General features: G+C 35.7%; 2 long non-coding RNA genes across 2 annotated transcripts in view; one reads left to right on the forward strand and one right to left on the reverse strand.

Moving 5' to 3' along the window:
• The window catches only part of LOC121024983 (uncharacterized), a 710,013-nt gene that overhangs the window by 255,259 nt on the left and 431,554 nt on the right, over positions 1 to 23,200 (reverse strand). The gene's annotated exons all lie outside the window — the stretch shown is intronic.
• Positions 1 to 23,200, forward strand: part of LOC121024984 (uncharacterized) — a 162,616-nt gene that overhangs the window by 135,597 nt on the left and 3,819 nt on the right. The gene's annotated exons all lie outside the window — the stretch shown is intronic.

Below are 23,200 nucleotides of genomic sequence, written 5' to 3' on the forward strand. Positions count from 1 at the left end.
AATTAGAAAGTCAGGGGAATCGAGACATGAACAAAAGACCATCTGTTATGAGAGAAATATCGAACCCTCAAAATCAGTAGGTAATAGATGTTCTCATCTTGAAACATAATAAATAGTTAAAGAATAACAAAGGAATGTCTTATTGCTTGCTAAAATACTCTTGGGATTTCTCCCAAAAGAGCTACATGATAATAGTAAAAGTTCTGATGTTTTAAAACTTGAACTAGAAAAAGAACTGGAAACAATTTTCCTCTGACCTTATTCTGATGTTCAGGGATTTCCTCAAAAGTAATTGTAGATCTCAACCATTAATTGTTAGGAAAGCAACTTTTGGTTATGATTAAAACAGGCTTTGAATTTAAAAATCATTTTAACTCATATATGAAAATCACATAAATGATATTTAGTTAACTTCCTGAATGTAGTAGACCATAAGGAATCGCGAGAGACCCCGGAGAGTAGGGGACAAAAGCCCAGATTGTAGAGCCAGAGAAACCTGTGTTTCTAAAATTCTGCCTTCCACTGAGAAATTTGGGACCCTTGGCAATTTCTTAACTTTGTTAAATCTCAGTTTACTTCCCCATAAAATGTAAATAATAATATCTCCTAACTCATAGTGTTACTGTGAGGTTAAAAGAAATAATAAAATCAAGCATTTAGCCCAGTGCTGAGGCTGCTGCTGCTGCTGCTTTTATCCCTGTGACAGAATTCTGGGCTGCATGGACCAGGAAGTTATCTTGAGTGACAGTCTAATGTCTTTACCTCATGATGGAAGTTTGATCTGGGATCTAAAAAATGAGGATTAATAATATTAGTACTCACTATATAGGGCTATGAGATTGCAAGGAGATGATGCAGGTAAAATAGCACAGTACCCGGAAGAAGGCACAGAACCCCATAAATGTTAACTACTATTCTTATTCTTATCCTTATCCTTATTCTTATTCTTATTCTTATTCTTATTCTTATTCTTATTCTTATTATTTAGCACAGTATCTGCACATAGGCTCTCATTAGGTATTAGGTATTTTTACTCCTAGGAATTCCCCTTTCACCAAATAATTCCAAGAGGGCAGAGATGCACCAGTATTGGCTAGTGTTTGGGGAAACCCTACATTGCTGGTAAACTTAAGTGGTGATTCATTGAGGTGGACAGAGAAGAGACAAAAAGAATGATACTGCTTGTATAATATATATTTGACTATGGGGACTTTATACTAAATTAAAGTGACTAGGCATTCATTTAAAGATGTTCCATCCCTGTCTTAGTATATTCATTTTTTTTCACATTTATCATGGTTATTGGAACAGTATCAGCAAGTTTCTGAGATAAAGCCACACTGCAAAAAAACTTGATGTCCTGTTTCCCTTCAGTTTAATTTGATTGTCAGATTGGAGAGGTAAACCTGAATTATTTCCAGATAACCTACGTGAACATTCCACAAATTTCTTGAGATGTACTAAAGTGCTGGTTTGCATTCAATTGTAATGCAAAGTCGGGGTCTCTAACACAGCTGTCATTTCAATCCTTTAGAGCTTATTTCCTCTGCAGGACTGTGGGTGTTAATTCTAGGGTGCTGTGGCTCCAGGGCTATCTAGGAGACTATGTGTGGTAGGGAAAAAACTACACTGAAAAAGTGCCCTTAACATTTTTATCCTCATAAAATCAAGTTAAAAGAAGAACCAAAAGCAATCTGAGAATGGAGGGAAAGTCTGTTCTTGGTTATAATGCTGGGAGTGTATGTTGGCTGTGGGACTTACATACATATGAACTAGCTAGGGAACTGAGGACCTCTCCTCTGTTTCCCTATGTCACTGCTCAGTCCATTTGTAGCGTAGGACTTTCCAAAACACCAGCTGTGGCTAGGGGCATCTTTGCCACTGGTACTTACTTAATAGACAGGGGGATATTCAGGAAATTGTTTTGGGAGGCTCAGATATTTAAGACAGACTCCATCTATTTTCATTTGCCACAACTCACATTCTGTTAGGTTTACTTATTCTTTGGATGATTGTGGTCATGATTAGGACTGGACTGCCCAAGAAAGTAAGTACGCATTTGTCTGTGATAAGCTAACCTGAGCCTCTTACTTCCCACAATTCCTTCCTTCCCATTTATTCAAGTAGTAAATAATACTTGAGTATATCTATCATATGACAGAGTGTAGAGCTAGAGATCAAAACATGCATGGCTCTTGACCTTGGTTAGTCAGTAGAGTTCGGATGTGAGCATTAATATCAGTTATACAATTGTACAAAGTGACAAGTGAATGGAGGTACTCTGTAATGCACATTTTTAAACATTCTAATGTCAGTTACTCTTCTCCTTCATAAGATTTATGTCAGTTTTCTTTTCTCATAAGGAACTTATATATATGTATATATATGTGTGTGTGTGTGTGTATATATATATATATATATATATACACACACATATATATATATATATACAAAATATGTGGAATTTAGGAAACAAAACAAATGAATAAAGAAAAAAAGAGAGAAACAAAAAACAGACTTAAGTACAGAGAGCAAACTGGTGGTTACCAGAAGAGAGGTGGGTGGGGGATGGATAAAATAGGTGAAAAGGGATTAAGAGTGCACATATCATGATGAGCACTGAGTAATGTACAGAATTGTTGAATCACTACATTGTACACCTGAAACTAATATAACACTATATATATATATATATATTATGTTACTATAACATATAACACTATATATATATATTATGTTAATTATACTGGAATTAATATAACACTGTATACATTGTGTTAATTATACTGAAATTATAAATTAGTAATAAATGTTTATATAGCATATATATAATGGCATTATAATATCATTATAATATATATATTTAATACCATATGGTATATATAATACCATTATATATATGTGTGTGTGTGTTTGTACATATACACACACATATTTAATGTAGAGATTTGAAATATATATAGTCCAAGGTTACTGAAACTCTTGGAAAGATAAGGACCCAGTACATGGAGGAATGAAGGAATTTAAGAAATATGACTGCTTCTAAACAGCTTACTTATTCTCACTGTGATACAAGATAAAATAAAAACTAGATTATAATCTTTAATTTCTGAAGATACTATTGTTTTACTTTTTATGTGCCTCTTTTCTAAAGAGTTCACAGTAATGTGTGCTAAATGATTTATACATATATCCTTCCTCTATCTTAATGAAGAGCTTGACCAAGAAGCAGAAGAAATTTGGAACTTAAGTAATATCCCCCTTCACACTCCAGGTTACTGGGGAAATAAGAAGGGCCTTCTTATGGATAGCCCAAACTACTTGGCTTTCAGCTGTGTGATCATTAGGTGCTAACCCCACAGGTAGATGGCATAAGAGACAGTTAAATAGGATGTGAGAGACACTGAAAGCTTTAACAACCAGACTCCTGAGAAGTAGAAACCTCCTCTCCCATTTCAGTGACTCCTTTGGGTTTTATGAACGTCTATATCTGAAAGTCAGATATCTGCTTTGAGACGGCAGCACCACACAGTTCCATCCTGTGGAGGAAATGGCTAGTGGGATAGTGGATTTTCCCCTGTGGAGAAGGATTCAGAAAAGGTCTAAAATCTAAAAATGTCTTTGGGTAGATTTCTACAATTTAAGATTAGTGGATGCTAGGGCCACTGAACACCTCTTGACACCATCTGCAAGCTGAGGTATATGTACATGAAAATTTAAAAAAAGCATTAAATGACAGAAAAATAGATATTGAAAGGAGATAGAATGTGTGTGACCTAAGACAACCTTTCCCTATTTTATAATTTTGTTAGTGCCCTTCTTTATAGAGCTAATCCCAATATAAGCACTAGTCTTCAAACTCTATGTCTAGCTGCTCCACTCAACTGTAAGCCCTTTGAATTTAGAAAACTGGATTTTAGTTGTTTTTTTATCACTTGCCTCTAGGACTGACTTGATGCATGATAAAAGCTTAGTAAATGCTGGGTGAAAAAAATGAATGTCATTTCACGTTTCTGAAACTATTGAATCTTCTCTCACATTCTTTATTCTGGTCAAATGTCTTCTTATTGGATATCTTCCATGACCATCCTATCTAAAATTGCACCTTCATGCTCCAGCACCTTAACTTGCTTTATTTTGCTCTATAGCAATTATCACTACCTTAAATCATATCATACAATTAATTCTTAACCTGTTTATTGTCTGTCCCCTCTACTAGAATCTAACTGTTATAATGGCAGTGACCTTGTTTGCTTGTTCACAGCTGAATCTCCATTATATAGAACAGTGTCCAATACAAAATAGCATCTCAATAAATATTTGTTGAAGAATGTACCAGCAGCTCTAGGAATGGTCTTCTATTTTACTTTACTCTATTAATTTACTTTACTCTATTAATTTTTGTTAAAATTTGGAGTCTGAAGAATATCAGATAAATTTGGGAGATAATACTAAATACAGACCCTTAGAGAGAGAAAAATTTGTTCTAATTTTAGGTTAGGTTTCATTGCTCTAAATAGTCAATAAAATGGTAAGAAGAATAAAAAAATAGAACAGCATTAATAAGAAGTCTTGGCAACATCAGTGTTTTCATCTTATCAGGGGCAGCTGGTTTTTGTAAGTACTTGTTTATTTCAAAAGGGCAGTATTGTTTGGATTAATTTACCAGTTACAATCTTCAGTGCCTAAAAGTGATTTTTGCTAAGTGAAATAAGCCATACAGAGAAAGACAGATACCATATGGTTTCACTCTTATGTGGATCCTGAGAAACTTAACAGGAACCCATGGGGGAGGGGAAGGAAAAAAAAAAAAAAGAGGTTAGAGTGGGAGAGAGCCAAAGCATAAGAGACTGTTGAGAACTGAGAGCAAACTGAGGGTTGATGGGGGGTGGGAGGGAGGAGAGGGTGGGTGATGGGTATTGAGGAGGACACCTTTTGGGATGAGCACTGGGTGTTGTATGGAAACCAATTTGACAATAAATTTCATATATAAATTAAAAAAAAGTGATTTTTGCCATCTCAATGATCATTTTCTGAAATATTTTCAAGGACATTGGCTTCATGCTGAAAATAGAAAACATACTTGAAGAGCTGTATGTGGCTCACGATTAACTAAAACTGTACAATCAATATCTGCATATGTTTCACAATTATTATACTTCTTTAAAATAAGATTCAGATACAGGAAGAATATTTTACAAAAGAATATTTTACAAAATATTTTACTCTCCAAAAAGAGAGTATTTTCCTTGTTTTATTAAATGTCCTGCTTCTAATATTTCAGTTAATGAAAGCAGTCCCTTGTGTCGAATCAAATTCTCATTTAGCACTTCTCCCAAGCAAATAGCTTTCTACCCATCATATAATTTTCCCTTGAAGCATATTGACAATGGGTAATATAGAGAGACTTGGAGTCAAATTCCACTTTTAATCTGGAACTAGAAATACTCCTTTCATCTTCCAGTTTATCTTTTGATGATATATATGTGACACATTCTTTTTCAGAAGTTCATCCCCTGGATTTAGTTATGAACACTATCAGTAGACAGATATAAGCTTTTACACTATTTAAAGTAACACAAGAGAAGATAGTAATGTATGACCATGATGTGAACAGAAATAGTAGCACAAAATTCTGTATGTGGAATAGCGCATGATTAAATAAAGAAAAAATTATGTTGTTAGAATCAAATTATGGTTTATAGGCTCTTTTGTTAGGGGTTCAGAAGCAGGTGAAGAGTGAGTCGTGATAACAAAGACTGAAAACTAGATGTTGCTACTTTTGTTGTTTGGGGCAAATGGTGGTTTCTGAAAGATTCACTGGTTGAGCAGAAGAGGTGTAATTCTATAAGCAAAAGAAAAACGAGGAATCATTACCATTAACTGCAAGCTTTTAAAACTTTCTGTCCAATTTCCCTATAATATATAGCTGCTGGGAGGTGTGTTGGGTGGTGTTCAGTAAAAGAAGACAGCATATTGATGTTGACAGAGATGGAGCAGTTATAAATTTGGCAAGGGATTCTCATTAGTTGTCTTTTGTTAATTTCTTTCCAACTTATGATTTGTGAGTGGAGTTGCTATGTTGTTTTTCACACTTTTCCTTTGCTTTTATTAAGTAGCAGTGATATATATTTGATGGAAATGCATTTTCTATGCCTACTGATATCAAGTCAGGCTTTTTCTTTTCCAATCATTTCCCCCCACTGTGGTGACATTTGAAAATGAACTTGCAATGCCACTGTGTATTATAGGAAGATTGTAGACAAAAACTCTTTTGCGATATCCTGTTTTGTTCTTGCTTAGAGCTATAATCAGTTTCACACACTCTTTAGTTTTCTTGTCTTTAAGAAGGATTGAGGAAGAAAAAAGAGAAGGAGACTCAAAACATATTTTCTTACTTAAAACAAGTAAATCCTTTAATATGATTTTATTTGAAAACTTATAACTCTTAATTATTTCTCGACAATGTTGTCAGGACCACTTTTTTTGCTGTTTATTTTTTTAAAAGCATCTGAAGTGGAAATCATTTCCTCTGTACTCTAAGTAGCCAGGCTGCTATACTTTCCTTAAGTAATAAGCTGACCAGACTTTAATTTTGACTTCAGCATATTTCTGGCTTTCTCTTAAATGCCAAATTAGTCTTAAAAGCTCATAGGATTAATGTTAAAAGTTATTCCACTTTTTCTTCATGTTAGTTCAGCAATACTGCAATATACCACTAACCTTTTCCTCTTTTTGATCATAGGGGCTATAAAATTGATTTGATTTCTTAAAGCACCAAAGAGTCACCTTGAGGACACCATTAAACTTATTAGATTATGTTACTTCAAAGAAAATAATAAAAACATTCCATAAGGGTGTTCATAAGTTATTTACAAGGCAAAGTCATTCATAAATAATTCTCAATATTTCTTGTAGTCCCTCCCCTTTTACTTTCACAGGAATCCATTAATAGAAACAATATTCTGTAATATTTGGCAAAAGGTATTTTATGAAAGAAAAGAGTTTTGTTTACATAACTGCAGCTATTTCTGTAGTCAAAGTGAGAAGAAGAAAGCCAGCTGTTTTATTTGGGGAGATGCATTAATGTACCTGTTGGTCATAAAAGAAAGACCCTGAGCTTAGCGTAGAGGTTGAAACAAATAGAAGCTAAATTGCTCTTCTCAATAAGAAAATAGCATTTTTAATTTTCTACCAAGCAGGCAAAGAGACAAGAGTAAAGAACAGAAATCTGAAAAGAGTTGTGGGGAAAATGTGCTCCAAAATCCTGGCAGCTGGCCAGTAATGAAACATAACTATGGCAGGAACTGATGTTTGACGGTCTATCTTTACAAGTTGTTACCTATTCTGAGCAGCAATCCCCTCTGTTAGGCTAACTTTAGTAAAAGTCTATTACATGCAAAGCACTGTGTTAGTGGTACTTTAAGTAGTCATTCCCAGTGGTTTATATCTACACATGGAGTGAATCAGTGCAGAGATAGAAGAGTTATCAGTAATAATAATGCCAAGATGGCCAAAGTAGATCAAGAATTGAGCTAGTAGCTGGAATTCAGAATTAAAGGAAATAACAATGACTAGGAGATACAGGAGAATATTAAGAAGAATTGCTGGGCTCCCTGCAATTATATAAAATAGAGACTCTAATTCTTTTTATTAGACACTTAAGGAAAGAATTAGCCCATAAATCCAGAAAACTAAGGGATATTCCATTTAAATTTGTGAGAGAGAACTTAAACACATACCTCCCGAGGTATGGTAAGTATATGGATATTCATGTATTCAGATTTTACATATTTTTTTCTTTATTGTACTTGGTGAGATTTGCTGTCTTTAAAGTTGTTCTAGATCTACTTGCAATACCTTTATATTTTACTTGAGTTTGTATTTTAGATTTATGAAGTCTGCCATTCTATGTTTTTGCTAAAGCCCTGGACATAATTTATTATAGTGTTTTTTTAATCTGAATTTTCAAGTTAATGATTATAAAACTACCATAATGATAAGTTCCTTATTAAAAACTGCACTCCCTAGAATGTTCTGTAGCACACCTAATTCTCTTCAGAAAGGGAATCATGTTAAAACAAATTTGGGAAACACTAAACCAGAATCTGCCAAGAATAGATTCTGAATTTACACCAGCAAAGTAATAGCTCTAAAAGGTACCATCAGGGGGAAAAACTACTTAATGTAATTTGCAATAGCATTATTTGACTATTGAACTCACTTTCTACCTAATACGTATTTACATCCCGTGGATCTAATGTTCATTAGAACAAAAGAACCCAAAGTGTTTTTATATTATCTCATTTATTTTCACAAATATAATATAAAAGAGGATTTAATGGTCAAAGTGAAAAATCACATAACTCCATTTGTGTTTAATGCATCTTTATATAGAGAGAGATTATGCTACAAACAATTTGTTTTTTTTATTTCATGAGAAAATTGAATTCAATCTGACTTCTATCTTATACTCTACTTACATTTACTGTTTAATTCTCTCTTCATTCTCTTTAATACAAGTATTAAAGGATGTTAAGATGCATTACTAGGATGTAATACTAGGAAGTATTACTAGGATGCTTTAATATAGGTAATGCAGTGTCCTTTTTTTGTATATGAGTCCCTCATTTCTTAATCCAGCTTTTCATGTAATTTATATAGCTCCCTCCACCAACCACAGCCTCCATGGAAGATCATGAAGCATCATTATGATTCTTTTGACAATAAAGCAAAACCAAAATAGTTAAAAGGAATTTGTCTAACATCTATGAGAAAGACAGTTTATCTTAATTTAGGGCTTTGTAATTCCAAAACTCTGGTTAGCGCAATGCCCTCTTCAATTCACAGCAGCCCACTAGACAGGTCCCTAAAATTCCCGGGGGCATGGACAACTATGGATCCAAACCAAATTCCCTCATTAAGATTTCAAGAAATTAGACACAGAAAGTTTAAGCTAACTGGCCAAGATCACACAGCTAGTTAGCAGCAAGGTAGAAACAATAAGTTACTCAACTCATCCCTGGTTTATCTTTCTTATAGAAATATCCAGGTATTTTTAAGTTTCTAAAACCAGCAACTGCTATCCATATCATACATATATACACACAAACCAAAGAAATACCACATTTGGAAAAACATCAGTGAGATATTTTACTGGGCCATTTACTAAATTAAAAGAAAAATGCCAAAAACATTTTTTTTGGAAAGCTAACTAAAAGTTTTTATTTTTATATAAGGTTTATTGGGAACATTTGCCTATCTGTCCAGCACATGCCTTGACATCATAGTCCAACTGAAGTGTTGATTGGCATCAAGAACCCACATGTTGAAGGATTTCTAAACTCTCATACTGTGACACAATAATACTTTTATGGCATGAATTTGAAATTACTATTTATTTATAAAAATTGGCCATGATAGTACTTTTGGAGCTATTACATCTGAACATGATAATAATATACAATATAAAGGGGGGGAAATGAAGGCCCATGGATGTCTAAATGATGAGAACTTCTATTCAGAATTACTATATTTTATTTATTTATTTATTTATTTATTTATTTATTTTTATTATTGCTATTTTTAGTATGAAATTTATTGTCAAATTGGTTTCCATACAACACCCAGTACTCATCCCAACAGGTTCCCTCCTCAATGCCCATCACCCACTTTCCCCTCCCTCTCACCCCCCATCAACCCTCAGTTTATTCTCAGTTTTTAAGAGTTTCTTATGGTTTGGCTCCCTCCCTCTCTGTAACTTTTTTCCCCCTTCCCCTCCCCCTTGGTCTTCTGTTAAGTTTCTCAGGATCCACATAAGAGTGAAAACATATGGTATTTGTCTTTCTCTGTATGGCTTATTTCACTTAGCATCACATTCTCCAGTTCCATCCATGTTGCTACAAAAGGCCATATTTCATTCTTTGTCATTGCCAAGTAGTATTCCATTGTATATATAAACCACAATTTCTTGATCCATTCATCAGTTGATGGACATTTAGGCTCTTTCCATAATTTGTCTATTGTTGAAAGTGCTGCTATAAACATTGGGGTACAAGTGCCCCTATGCATCAGCACTCCTGTATCCCTTGGGTCAATTCCTAGCAGTGCTATTGCTGGGTCATAGGGGAGACTATAGATGCTGGAGAGGATGTGGAGAAATGGGAACCATCTTGCACTATTGGTGGAAATGCAAACTGGTGCAGCCACTCTGGAAAACAGTGTGTAGGTTCCTGAAAACTTAAAAATAGATCTACCCTATGACCCAGCAATAGCATTGCTAGGAATTTACCCAACAGAATTACTATATTTTAAATGGCCAACAAGTACGTGGAAAGGTAATCAGCATCACTAATCATCAGTGAACAGCAAATCAAAATCACAGTGAGATATCCCTTACACCTTATAGAATGGCTATTAACAAAAAGACATAAGATAGCAAATGTTGAAAAGGATGTGGAAAAAAGGGAACACTTCCATTTCTTGGTATATATCTAAAGAAAATGAAATCACTGGGTATATATGTAAAGAAAATGAAATCACTAATCACTATCTCAGAGATACCTACACTCCCATATTCATTGTAGCATTATTCACTATAAAGAAAACATAGAAACAACCTAAATGTCCATAAAAGAGTCCGTGGATACAGTAAATGTGGTATATATGTCTTTTATATGTATGTGTATGTATGTATGTATATATATACACACACACATATAGATACAATAGAATATTATTCAGCCATAAAAAATGAAATCTTGCCATTTGTGACAACATGGATTGGCCTTGAGGACATTACTCTAACTGGCAGAGACAGAAAAATACAATATGATCTCACGTATATGTGGACTCTAAAAACATCAACTTCATAGAAACAGAGGATAGAATGGTGGTTGCTAGGAGCTGAGGTGGGGGGAAAGGGGGCAATGTTGGGTGTAAACTTTAAGTTATAAGATGAGTAAGTTCCAGGGATCTAAGGTGCAGAATGGATACTATAATTAATAATATTGTGCTATAAGCTTAAATTTCCTATGAGTGTAGAGCTTCAATGTTGTCACCATAACAACAAGAAAATGGTAATTATGAGAGATTAAGGATATGTTAGCTAACCTTATTGTGGTAAGCATTTCACAATATATACATGTATCAAATATTCATATTGTATGCCTTAAACTTATACAATGTTACATGTGAATTATGTCTCAACAAAGCTGGGGGAAAAAGATTACTATATTTTGTCTTCACCATAGAGACTTGTCAGAGATAAGGGAGAAACTCTATCTTAACTTATAGGTTAACTTTGTATATGGTTCTGTGAAACACAAATCTAGAAAATGGAGTCATTCTTTTGTGAATATTAATATGCACAAATTTACCTATGTATATTGTTTTATAATCCCGTAGAAGGCAAAAGGAGTAGGAAAAGTTAGCAAGTGGAATAGGAAATGCATAAGTATAACCTAAGAATGCTGAGTGGGAACTTTATGGGATGATGCTTATTACCTGAATGTCAAAATTGATTGTTGGATTGGAAGGGAAAAGAGGGAAATGGCAGTAAAGATAGTGATGTTACTTGAGAAAAGTTATAGGAAATTGAAATTGAAACACTGTGTGATAGTGATTTGTGGGGAAGGAATGAGGAAGATGTGTGGGGCTGATGGGGTAGGGGTAATGGAGCTCAAAAGAATGGAGGATTCTTGTCAGTGAAGAGAGAGAGGAAAGGTTAGATAGTTACAGTGGGCCAACGATGCTAGACTGGGGAGTGTGAACTGGATATAAGAGTGTCAGATCGCAGGATGAACAGTGGACAGGGGAAGCAATATTCATCAAGCACCTTCCATGTGCCAGTTAATAGGCCAGGAGCTTCACATTTATTATCTCACTGAAATGTGCTTAGCATCTCTCTAAGATATATTTACCTTTGAATCAATATTCATGCTCTGCTTTCCCTTATATTACAATGAGTGAAGAGTGCAAGCCCTTATCAAAGGGCAGCCTGGCCTTATGCGCTCTAGATCCCATTGCCTCAATTCTCTTTTTACTGGAACATATGCATTGTCATTCAAACATGCTCTACTCTCTACTGTCTTAAATAAAGAAGCAAATGAAACTCTTCAACCTCCACTTCTTCCTTAGCTACTGCCCCATTTCTCTACTCCCTTTCATGAAAGAACTTGAGTTTTTCACCCTCATTGATTCCATTTCCACATCTCTAATTGGCTTTTGAATATAAGTAGGGGCAGAGCAAGGGGAACACTCCTTCACCTTAAGTCCAATTATCCAGAAGTGTTATGCAGTCACAATGTTTGTTAAGAATATAATAAAAAAATTATTAAGCTGTGGGAAAGCATAACCATGAGACAGAGAAATTAGTCACAGGTTTTCCATCTTTATAAAATGTACTTTATCCCTCACCAATTGCCCAAACCCTGCTCCTCTGGCCTGGATACACCCACAACATCATGCTATTTAATCAATTCCAATCTGGTTTCTGTCCATCCCAGTCAACTGAAACAGCTCTTGTTGAAGTCATCAGTAACCACCATGTTGCAAAATACAATGGTAATTTCTCTGTCTTCATATTATTCAATGTCTCAGTAGTGTCTGATCCAGTTAATATGTCTTCTTGAACCAGTATTTCTTCTGGATAGCTTGACATTAAAACTCTCCTCGGTTTTTTCTGAGCTTGCTGTCCAGTCATTCTCACTCACCTTTACTTGTTCTCCCTCTTCTCTCTGACCTTTAATTTTTGAACTGCAGGGCACTGGGGCAGAGGAAGCATGCATGGTGTTTGGTATCTCCTCATACCACTTTGGTGGAAGAGCACAGGGGCTATATAATCTCTTTCTATATAGGTGATTAGTGAATGAAACTCCAGTGCCCCATCTCCTGGTCCTGCTTGAAAATTAATTATCTACACTTTGCATTAATTTCTAGCTCCTTCTTTATACCTCTGCCTTCTATCTGTATTTTGTGTCCCTGCAGTATTATGTTCTTTGAGATGTGTCCTTCTAAATCTACTTCTTACTTAACTAAACTAGTATATTAAAGGAGACAGAAAGGGATATTAAGGTAGGATCAATGCCTATAACCTATAATGTCATATCAAGGAAAAAATGTTATATTTCAATAGTGTGAGGAAATGGGCTTTCCTTTGTCTAAGGACTGAGAGGAGATTATCTATAGTGATTATTAAAGGAACAAAATACATATAATGTGGCTTAAGGGGAGATGTAAAAATCTGCAAATATCTCCAATTATGCAAACATTAGCAGGAGAAAATATTGATTTTTGTTAGTAAATGGTACAAAGAGGCTGTAACTAACAATAATGAAGTTACACATAAAGAAACCAGTGAAGGGGCACCTGGGTGGCTCAGTCGGTTGAGCGTCCGACTTCGGTTCAGGTCATGATCTTGCGGTGTGTGAGTTCAAGCCCCGCGTCAGGCTCTGTGCTGACAGCTCGGAGCCTGGAGCCTGCTTCAGATTCTGTGTCTCCCTCTCTCTCTCTGCCCCTCCCCTGCTCATGCTCTGTCTGTCTCTGTCTCAAAAATAAATAAAAACATTAAAAAAATTTTAAAAAAAGAAACCAGTGAAGATGCAATGGAAATAGTAGAACAAATGTATGGAGTAAACTGTGGAAAGTCCTTTAAAGGGAATTTTTACTAATAAAAGGAAACCAACTCTATACGATGAAACAAATGGCAATTAGGCAAAATCAGTGACATCCTCAACTGCAAGTTTGCACAGTAGCAAAGAACACTAGTACTCTGTCTAGTGTGTCTTTAATGAGGGTGACAGTTCACGTGCTTCCCAACATACCTATAAATGGGTTACAGGTCAACTTCTGCCTATAGTCATTCCCTGATCTTTTTTTTTTTTTTTCAGTCTCTCAAAATTTTATTCAAGAATCTTTGCTCTTTGGGGAAAAAACAATTTTCAATATACCTTTAAATGTCTGAGTAAATATGCATTTCTTGTAAATGAAAACTTTTATTCTATTCTTGAAAATGATAGACCCAAAAGTAAGCCTATATAGTAAGAATAGACAAGACTTGCAAAATGATATAGCCCACTCAAGGTGAACTGTAGGATCAGAGGATACTTGAACATCTAGGAAGCTGGACATATTTCTAGGTCACTCTGGAGCAGAATTTGCTATGGTTCAAGGATAGAATACTGGCAATGTGACATCAAGTCTACAGAGTTACCTTTGAGTAATGGAGAGGTGAAAACCTAAGCATTTTTGCTTCAGTGAAACCACCTCTAATGAGATCATAGACATGTTTCAGTAAAGTAGTAAAGCATTTCGAATTGTGTGTAGCTTTCAGATCTGAACTAATTTTCATGGCTACTGTTTATTCATCCTTCTTCCTTCTAAGCACATCCACTGATATTTTAAAAACAATGATTACCAACTTGTTTTCACATTAGAGCACATATAAAAAAAAAGAAAATATGTGTGTGGCTCACTGGATATCAGAAAAGACTGGCCACAAATTGGCTGCTTCAGACTCTGCTCAACCATCCCAAGAATGGAGGGGAATCCATTGTTGTCAAGCCAGTGTTCTTCAAAACACTGGTTGGGGAGCACTGTCGTAAAACCTTTTGTTTAGGCAAGGAAGACAACTAGTCTCCAACTCTCAATGCCTTCTTCCGTTTTCCCTCTTTTACCACCTTCTTTTTTAAAGATTTTATTTTAAATATATTCTACAACTAACATGGGCTTAAACTTACAACCCCAAGATCAAGAGTTGCATGATCTACTGACTGAGACAGCCAGGCACCCATCTTTTGCTACCTTCTTATGGCTGCAGTGAAATAATTATTTTACCTTCCACCATCCCCTTTTCTACCCAGTTATTACTTTGATACCATAGCCCCAATAATTTCTCCCAATATTCTTATAATGTGGAAACAGAGCCATTGTCAGTATACCCTCAGGAAAATGTTAGGCATTTTCTAGTTTTCTTGGAGACATCTGAGTTTACCAGTACATCGTACAAGTTCCAGTAGAAGGGAAGCAATTGCCATGAATTTCTTAAACTGACCAATGGGAGTTCGCCTGCTTTATATTTAGATTGTCCTTTTTATCCTGAAAATAGCCACAGTTTACCAACCACCAGCAAAGAGTTATAATCTCTTTGATGTTACCAGGTCTAAGTAGTAACAACAACTAAGATTCTGGAGTTATTGAGTCTAATTTTAGGACTATCAACTACAGTATTTTAATTATATATTCCTCAACAGACCTAAGGCTGAGTACGGTTTCAAAATTGGCAAAAGAATCCACTCTTCAAGAAATAAGCCAACCTACATGACCCTAAATACATTAAACCTAGTAATCAGAATACTTGATAGAAAGTCTAAACACTTATTAGAATGACAAAAATTAGAAAATAGTAGTCTTTGCATCTGAGGGAGTCAATGGAATAAGTGGAAAGTGTACAGAACCAAGACTTAGGAGTGCTGGGTTCTCTCTACACCTGGCCCTGTCATTTGAAAATATTGTGTACTTAGATCTACTGGATCCTCCCGTGTCTTAATAACTTCATATTTTAAAATGAACGAGCTTATCACACATAGTGAATGGGATGGGATGGGTTGTTTCTCCATCCTATCTTCCAACTTCATTAAAATGATGTTAAAGATATAAAAAGGTATAATTTACCAAAGGAAAAAAAAAAACTCCAATTGGCTAGAAAATGACATCACAGTAGAGAAGGCAACAAAAATTTAGAAATTGGAAAGCAGATGGACAAGTGTTACACTGACTCAATAGACCTTGGATAAGTGAAACTTAAGCCTGCAGGTGAGGGGAGTGGGTAAGCAAGAAGAAATACCATTCTTTAAAAAACTAAAAACACTAAATACTTCTTCAGGTAGGGCAGTAGGGTGAGACTAAAAACATGTGACCACATTAAATGTCTTTAAAGCAAGGATTTAGACCCCTGCTGCAGATCCCTTTCCCATCATGTCCTTCCAGACAACTGCTTCTGCTACTCCCAAGCCTGAAGGTTTACTTTCTGGAGGGGCTTAAGTACTCAGGCTTTGCCCTGAGACCAAATTGAGGACCCAATAGAGATGCCTCTATATTAAAAACAGGGGAAATATTTGTATGAAAACCAATTTGACAATAAATTTCATATATTAAAAAAAAACCAGGGGAAATAAAAGAAACTCTGCATATTGAACAGTAAAAGCTCCAATTCCCTTTCCATACTCAGCTCCAAGAAACTGATAACCAGGTTTCTACTTCAAAGTATACATTGGAGCAGGACCAAGAGTTCTATAAGAAGTATCTCCAAGAAGAATGTAAGACTGATAGTGTACTGATATCTTTGTGTCTTCAGAGGAGGTTTTTGATTCTTTAGAGAATTTGGGGATGAATTAATTATTAGTACATAGAACACTATGCAAATGAAAAAAAATGAGCTAATTAATGAGCTCCAGAAAATAAAAAAGTCATACAAGAAAGGAAAGATAATCATAATAAACTGGGTACCTCACCTATAAATAATATTATAGTGTCATAGTAATGTAAACACTGAACTGATTTAACTAAATGTGGTATATTGCATTGGGCAAGGGGGGGGGGCACTTAGAAAAGCTGAATTTTCAGCTTATAATAGGAAGTCAGAAGATACTATTTAAAACTGAAAAAAAAAGTTAAAATAATGGTGTAAGTGTATAATTTAGATATGTATAGGCTAACACCAGAAGAAATGGAGCAAAGAATTGAACATTGTTTGCTTTTGGAGAGGATGGTGCAGGGGACTGTTATTTTCATTACATACCCAGTACTACCAGTTGATTTTTAAAAGTATGTGCATTTATTACTCAGATTAAAAAATTAATTTTTTTAAAAAAGTTACTAAATTTGACTAAATAACCTTTGATGTCTTCTACTTTGAAAGTTCAATGACTATGAAAAACTTTAATACTTTTTTCAAGAGCCTTACTCCTTCATTAAATTAGATACTACTTAAGAAGAAGCTACATTAAGACTTCCCGGCTGCTAAAGACTCCCTAGTATATGACATGCTCAAATTACTCATGTGAGTAGTTTACCACTGTTGTTAAAATTTGGATAGGTAAATGTACTGCTACATTTGCATAGCTATTTTACTTTAGTCATTGCATGACCTTCATATATGTGCCTCTTCTGAAAAACACATGGAGAATATATATGTCTTGAGACAACCAAGACTTGAAAGCTACCATTAATAGTACTAGTCTGACCAAGTAGGGAATTTTTTATGTCCTGCAACTGACCCTCACCCCATCTCTGAGATGTTCTGATACTTGATCTCTCCTTGAATTACAACTTTTATGTCCTTCTATTTACTTGGTTCTCAGTATTTACTTAAAAACTCCAGTTTTCAGTTCTTATATGTATCACTAGCAGTAACTCTAAAAAACCAGACTGAATCCATTTCTTGCCTCTTGGTGAATTCAAGTGCTGATTCTTCTCTGTTTCTCATCCCTGTCTTTGTGCAATCCCTGCATTGTATCTAGTGTATTCCAACAACAAATAAACTATACTTGACTCACTAAGAACCTCTGTTATAATTTTATAGTTGGTGACTATCAAAATGTCATGTAGGTCTTGTCTATTGGTGGGTTTGGGCACAATGTTATTTCTTTTTTATGTTTGTTTGTTTATTTATTTATTTATTTATTTACGAGAGAGAGAGAGAGAGAGAGAGAGAGAGAGAGAGAGCACAAGCAGGGGAAGGGCATAGAGAGATGGAAACACAGAATCTGAAGCAGACTCCAGGATCTAAGCTGTCAGCACAGAGCCCGACACAGGGCTCAAACCCATGAACTGTGAGATCATGACCTGAGACAAAGTCAGATGCTTCACCAACTGAGCCACCCAGATGCTCCAATGTTATTTCTTTTTTGTATTCTTATTGCTTCTCTATTAGATGCCATCAGTCTTTCATTGTCCATTCTCCATACTGCTTCATTTACCCTCATAAGAATTAAGACTTTTTTTTTAGTGCCAGACCTAGTTTAAGGGCCAACATAAGCAATTTGTCTCTGGAGGATTTCTTCATCCCCCTTACTCTTGTCCCTTCCTCCCATTTATCACATCAAATCCTTTCAAATGATCATAATTCTCAGCCTGCCTTCTCCCTTCACTCATGAATATCTAGAGATTCCCAGTATGGTTCCTTTCACATGTTAGGTAGTATCCTAACTTTTCACATGTTAGGCAATATCCAGGCCTATATTGCCCTCCTATATCTGACAAAACATAACTGTATAGAGGGTGGTCTAAGATTTTGGAATTAGGAAGATCCTGTACTCATCCCCTCCAACAGATACACTGAATCTATAACTATATATGGAATGATTCCCTCTAAAAAAGACCTTAAAACTGGCTGAATAGCTCCTTCACAACAAACAGTAAAAGGTCCACATGGAATTGGGTAGTTGGGTACGTGAGGCAAAGGCACAGTCTCACCAAATACGCACCCTCAACCCAGTGTGGCAACGCACAATTGGAGGAATTTCAGAAACCCAGAGCTTTTCCCTGATAAACAAGGAATTTGTGCTCCACATCAGGCATTCAACCCCTGGTACCTATAATGGAGAGATAAGCCCCCAAAATATCTGGCTTTGAAAACAAACAGGGCTCTTGTCCAGGAGAGTGAAGGGACTGTAAGATATTGAGATATTTCCCTTAAAGGGCTCATGCACAGACTTACTTCCCCAGAGACTAGCGTAAAAGCAGAAGTTTAAAAAGAGCCTGGACTCTATGTGAAGATTTATTTGCCAATCTTAAAGCATTTGCAAGAGGGGTAAAGGCCTGTTGTGACTCTCCCTGGGGCCAGAGATATTGGCTGGTCCATTTTTGCACTGTCCTTCTACCTTCATAGCACCAGTAAGCACACTCCATCCCTGCACTCTCCCTTGGCCCTGCTAAAGCAGGTGGGTGCACACAGTCTACAAAAGGGATTATCCTTGATCACATGACTCTAGTGGCCAGTGGGGATTGTGCTTCTGGGTCCCCCAGGAATGTAAATATTCGATAGACAGTTCTTGGCAGACTACAACCCACAGGGTACTACACAGATGGTAGACTGAAACACACCCCTGGTCTTTTTCTGAAAAAGGCCTATTTACTTGTCCCAGAGCTTCAGTCTGAAGGGCAATCTTCAGGTTTGTCACACACCTAGAGGCTGTGGAGGTACTATCAGGGAATATAGACCGGGGGACGCTATCTTTGCATTCTCCCTTGGCCTTTCTACAGCTCACTGGTAACTTCCAGAAAGGAGCTTATTCACACTTGTGTGGAGTCCTGATTTTTATGACTGTCATGCAGGGGACAGCTCCAGATCATCTGGTCTGGAGAGCAGCAGTGTTTATGATTGTGGACCAAGAGAACTGTATACATCAGCATACTTTAAAAGCTTCTAGTGCCGTCTGGGTTATTCAGTTGGTTAAGTATACGACTTTGGCTCAGGCCATGATCTTGTGGTTCAAGAGTTCAAGTCCCATGTCAGGGTCTGTGCTGACAGCTTGGAGCCTGGAGCCTGCTTCAGATTCTGTGTCTCCCTCTTTCTCCCCCCCCCCCCCCCCCTCACACTCTGTCTCTCCCTCTCTCAAAAACAAAGAATCATTAAAATTTTATTTTTTAATTTTTTTAAAAAATTAACGTTTATTTATTTTGAGACAGAGAGAGACAGAGCATGAATGGGGGTTGGGTCAGAGAGAAAGGGAGACACAGAATCTGAAACAGGCTCCAGGCTCTGAGCTGTCAGCATAGAACCCGACACAGGGCTCGAACTCACAGACAGGGAGATCATGACCTGAGCCGAAGTGGGACGCTTAACCGACTAAGTCACCCAAGCACCCCCCAAAAACATTTTTTTTAAAAAAGCTGCTGCCTGGGGGTCTGGCTTCCAGCCTAAAACTAGGTGCTGGGTGAGATCCTTCCCATTGGAGCACTGACAGGTCTTGGCATACCCTCAACAATTGAGACCTACCAAGAATAAATCAGGCTGCTTAGACAATCACAAAGGTTTGATAGACAACTAAGAGCCAGAACAACGTTGAAAGATAAATTTCATCTCTTACACAAGACCACAACTTCCAGACTGGTAAAGGTAGTTGTTTTGCCTAATACATAGAAAGAAATACAGAGTCAAGCAAAATGAGAAACAGAGGAGTATATTCCAAACAAAACAGCAAGATAAAATCTCAGGGTTAAAAAAAAAACACCTAATGAAATGCAGATAAATAATTTACCTAATAGAGTTCAAAGTAATGGTCATGAAGATGCTCACCAAACTTGGGAGAAGAATGCATGAACACAGTGAGAACTTAAAGAAAATTAAAAATTTTTAAATTAAAAATTAAATTAAAACTGTCTAGATTTCTATCCAGCTTGGGATATATTCTCTGTTAGGGAATTGGAACTGAAAACATAATTCATATGGTAAGGGTTGAAATTTCTATAATGTAGTTTTCCTCCTAGGTAATAGCTGTACCTTAATAGGTTCCTTCATTCTACATTATTTAAAGAGGGTACAGGTTTGTGTGAGTATGTGTGTGTGCACATGTGTGTGAGGAAATGGCAGCTAATAGATAGCAGGGGAGCATGGAGGTTGGGAGGTGTTTCTGGTGACTTTCACTTCTCACGATGTGCAGGGAGTTACATATCCCTCTGTATACAGAGATTTTTTTGTTGTTGTTGAAGGTAGAACCTCATTTGAATATTTTAATTTGGGATTGGAAGATGACATATTTAATAGACACCATTTATTATTATATCAAAATATTATCACAGTTTTGGTAAATTACATTTCCTTTAGACTTCCTTTTTCTTTCAGACCTCCAATAATTTTAGACCCTCTATGTATATTTGGTATGCCATTTTACTTGTGTAAAATCAGTATGCTGTTTCAGCCAATAAAACAGAAAATCGCTTTTATTTTGTTTTGAGTAATTAATCTCTTTATTCATTAATTTTTGGAAAGAAGGAGAATTCACTTCCTGAGATATTTCCATTTGGTTGATAATTATTGATATTATCTTGGGTGTTATGGTTTTCAGTCCAGCTGCAAATGATGTAGGATTCCTATGCTCTAGAGAGAAGGTTTTAGAAGTAATTAAGTGTAAATGCCTCCTCATCTGCTTGTCTTCTAACAAAAGCTTTTCTTATTTAAAAGTTCCAGTTTTAGCCTAATATTTTTCAGAGTGAGCACTATAGAATTTAGGAGCAGGCCATGTATTCTCTGATTCAGTCATCATACTTTGGAAAAAGAGACAACATGATAGAAAATGAGAATGTTAACTGGAAAACAACTGTCAGTTTATATCGCCAAGAAAGTTGCATAGGAATCATAGATAATGTGGGGTGTTGACTCATGCCTAAAATATGGTTAATCAGAGAAAAAGAAATTATCTTTGTAGGAGTCAATAGATTGAAGGAAAAGCAAAGAGAAAAAGAGATGGCAGGTATATCAGCAAACCTAATGAAAGAATGGTGATTCAACAGCCAGAAGGATCTGCTTTAGGAACAACTCAACAGACCACTACTGAGACCAATGCTAATGCAAAAATTAGGAGGTAAGGAGACATCGAAGCAGAAGAAGGGGGAATGGAGACAGCACACCAGTAAGTGTGTCCATTATGACAGTCTAGGCAGAGGAAGAAGAAGAGGAACCATAGCTGTGAGGTGACAAGTTAGTTCCCTAAAATATTAATGAGGTTTTCATGACATGTGTCATAAAGCACGAGGTAAGGAAAGAATTCATTTAACAATGGAGTAATCAAAGAATTGCAAAATTTTGCAGTGCTACTTCAGTGTTTTTTTTGTTTGTTTGTTTGTTTGTTTGTTTCTTTGCTTCTTTTGTTTTTTTTGGGTTTTTTTAATTGATGATATGTTGTCATGCTTAATGAGCTAAATCATTGGCCTGATTTGTTTAGAGAAGCTATGTCCAGAAATAAAATGTGAGTTACATATGTAATTAAAAGTTTTTTAATAGCCAAATTTAAAAAAAATAAGAAAAAAACAGGTAAAATTAAACTTAATGAAACAATAATTATTAAATATCTAACTTTACCAGGTAAGCAGTATAAAATATTATTGATGAGACATAGTTATATTCTTCTTTTTTACACTAATATTTAGAAGTCTAGTATGTATTTTGTACTTATAGTGTATCTTAATTTGGACTAGGTCCATTTCATGTTCAATAGCCACATGTGGCTAATGGCTGCCATATTGAACAGTATAGGTTTAGAGGAACCCATCTTTGCATCATCACCTATGAAGTAGTCTTGAAGACAAAGCAAAATAAAATTTGATCAAGCTGCTAAATTTTCACTGGCTAATATAGTAATCATTAGCAACACGTGGCAATTTAATAAAAATAAATTAAAATTAAGAATGTGGTAACTTGGTTACACTAGCCACATTTCAAGTTCAAAATAACCACTTGTTATTAGGCTAATGACTACCCTATTAGGCACCATAGGTTTAGAGACATAGTGTCTCTTTTATCCAAACTGAAAACTAGAGAATAATGTCTAAATAACAGGGACTTTGTATTATCCTTGATGAAACCAAACATTTCTCCTTTCACATTTTATTTCAAAATTCTCTTTTACACTGTGAACTTCCCCCTCCCTTCAATAAAATCTTACCATGTTCTTGCCTACAAGATGCAACATTGTCCAAGAATCCTAAAAAAATAAATTTTGTGGATACCCCTTCTCTGTCAATAATTTCACTTTTTTCACATTTTATAAATGTGTGGTATCTTTTGTTTGTAATATGTGGCACATCTGGAAAAGAGTTGTTAGGAGTGAATTTCTGAACATGCTGACATACCTTCCAAAACATTGTAATTTTAGCTGGCAGTCTGACAATTGTAGGATGTAGAGTTAGGAAATTTAAAATAAAGAAAGAAAGATGCAAACATATAACAATATTCTTTTCTCCCCCATTCTCCTGTATTTTAGGCATTTTTTTATTGTCTGTGCTCTAGGCAGTGTTCTAACTTGATATTGGCAAGTCAATGACAAGGCCTGCTCAGCACCCAGGGAATTAGCTAGTCACAGACAATTACTCTATTAAAGGTCTGCTGCTTGGAAATTTGCCACTAAACTCAGTATAGCCTGAGCACATAATGTAAATTTTTAATGATTATAACTTTTCTAAATTCAGCCTTTAACAAATC

The sequence above is a fragment of the Herpailurus yagouaroundi genome, unplaced genomic scaffold (assembly GCF_014898765.1).
Source record: "Herpailurus yagouaroundi ecotype Mexico unplaced genomic scaffold, PumYag 67416, whole genome shotgun sequence".
Classification (NCBI taxonomy): Eukaryota; Metazoa; Chordata; class Mammalia; order Carnivora; family Felidae; genus Herpailurus; species Herpailurus yagouaroundi.